The following is a 2,500-nucleotide window of genomic DNA, read 5'->3' as shown; positions in this document are numbered from 1 at the left end:
GTGTTTGCACGCCCACACGGTGATAGACAGACGGTCCCATCCAATCATCTACCAAGTATCTTGAAAAAAAGGAACAGCCCCGTCATCGAATTTGCTTCCGAGATCCCAGATCCCAATAAGCTGTGAAACAAATTTGTGTAGCAAGCTTCTTGGATCTGGCAGCGTCAGGTTACCTCCGACCCCCATCTGAAAATATGTTGTTCCATGCAGGGACCTCCCCCAGAAGCAAAGATATGAGTTAAAAACGTTCGCTCGGAAAGAATATATATAAAGATTTGCGCCACATTTTCACGAAATTTCTAAAATAGCAGACCTACAAGCTCGTAGCGCGGCACTCGGTGCCGCGCTATGAGCTTGTAGATCTGCTATTTTTCAATAGCTAAAAGTTTAACATAATGCTTAAAACACCAAAAAGGGTTCCCGCCCATAATGGGTTAAAGCATTTCAAGTGACATATATATATTGTTTTGGTTTAAATGGTTGAAGCACTATTTATTATGGCTATTGGGCAGAAACCTCTGTACAGTTATCTCTATGTCAGGGGTTTCCAACCCTTTTCATATCAAGTTCCATTATTTATTCGGCATTTGAGCCACGGACCACCGTTTCATTACTCTTTTAAAACATTTAAAAATAGTTCAACTAGCCAACCTACATCGACACGTTGTTACAGTAGCTTGTAGATCGGCTATTTGTACTATTTTAAAATGATTTAAAATAGTAACAAAAGGCAAATACGTTTAGGGATAAGGCGTTAAGGGGTGGCGCAAGATCTAGGGCTTCGCTTAGCCTCTCAGACCGAAAACTAAAGAATATTTTGTGGTCGTTAGATAAGATTTTTGTTGGTACATGCTCTAATTATGTAGACTTCTTGTAAACGAAGCAATGCAGATGCTTAACAATAATTGAACTCTTGTACGGGTCCATTTGGTTTCATTTTACACTCTCAAGAGTTAACCCATTCTGACCGGGCACCCATTTTGTATTAGCATCATGTTATGCTTTATCTATTTAAAAATAGCAGATCTACAAGCTCATATCGCGCCACCGAGTGGCGCGATACGAGCTTGTAGGTCTGCTATTTTTGAAAAAAATCGAAGAACGACTGACATTTTTAGAATCTGATCTCAGGTCAGAATGGGTTCATCAGACCAGTGTGTGTGTCCGGCGGAAACCTCGTATGAATCTGATCTCAGGTCAGAATGGGTTAAAGATCTACGGGTCCATTCGGTTACCAACTCTCCATCATTTAGCTGGGGACCACCTGGAAGGCTGGAACCCCCTCAAGGACCGCCTGGTTGAAAAGTCCTGCTCTGTATTTGTCCCTGTGTTTGTCTGTGAATTAATTAACCTCTGCCAGAAGAGTATCACATTCATCAGCTTTAATTACTTGCGTATATATTTAGAACAGCAGTTGTAATACAGTAGTTAGGCGGAGGTGGCTCAGGGGTAGATCGGCTGGATGGCAACCGCAAAGGTTGCCAGTTCGAACCCGGGGCTGCCCCAGAGTTAGTGTCGAAGTGTCCTTGAGCAAGACTCTGAACCCCCAATTGCTCCTGATGTGCAGGTTGGTGCCTTGCATGGTTTCAGTGTATGAATGTGTGTGTGAATGGTTAAATGTAATGCACAGTCTATGTAAAGCGCCTTGGATAAAGGCGCTATATAAATGTGACTAAATGTGACTGACATTGGATTTTCTTTTAGAATTTTAGTTTTTTCATGTCATGTGAAAGCAGGGAATCATAGCTTCAAATTGACATATTGGTTGTTCAGTTTGACCCACCGGTTTTGGAGATATGGCTTTATAGGGTAATGCCTTGCAGAGAAACAGCGAGTTGAGAAAACAGGCTTGAAAGGTTCACTTCTGTGGTCTCTAACATTACACCTAGCTAACATGTTTAACCCATTTTGACCTGAGATCAGATTAGAAAAATGTCTGTTTGAAAATGACAGTTTTCTATGTTTCTATGTCAGTCATTCTTCGATTTTTCAATAGCTAAAGCATAACATAATGCTAACACCAAAAGGGGTTCCCTCCCAAAATGGGTTAAGCATTTATTTCATATTTACATGTCGATTTGAGATTTCAGCTCTGACACTTATTTCAGACATGCTGTAGTATGTGAAGAGTCTTCCTGTGCTATTAACTCATTTTGAAAAAAAAAAAATCTCCTCTGGTGAAAAGCTGGAATTTGCGTGATGGCAGTCTCTCAGGCAAATCTGGTCACAAATGCACCATTTAGCAGTACTTGCGCGCTCTGCTTGCGCACAAGTTGGATTCTGTTTAATAGAGCTTAGAGCTGGAGAGACACGGAGACTCCTTTTGCTGAACAAACACTCTACAGCAATGAATATAGAGCTATGTAAAACAACTTTAACAACAATACATTACTTACCCTGCCTTTAAATTAAAATCTGCACATTATTCATTATTATTATTATTATTATTATATTATGCAAGGACTGCAAAAATGGAGGGACTATTAGTTAGAGCTGCATC

General features: G+C 40.4%; 1 protein-coding gene across 1 annotated transcript in view; it reads right to left on the bottom strand.

Moving 5' to 3' along the window:
* The window catches only part of rapgefl1 (Rap guanine nucleotide exchange factor (GEF)-like 1), a gene marked incomplete at its 5' end in the record, with an annotated part of 55,561 nt that overhangs the window by 27,434 nt on the left and 25,627 nt on the right, over nt 1-2,500 (bottom strand).

Source organism: Protomyctophum parallelum (assembly GCF_964188405.1).
Source record: "Protomyctophum parallelum genome assembly, chromosome: 13".
In the NCBI taxonomy this organism is placed as follows: domain Eukaryota; kingdom Metazoa; phylum Chordata; class Actinopteri; order Myctophiformes; family Myctophidae; genus Protomyctophum; species Protomyctophum parallelum.
The sequence above is the reverse complement of the archived record's forward strand: the minus strand, read 5'-3'. Positions and strand labels throughout refer to the sequence as shown.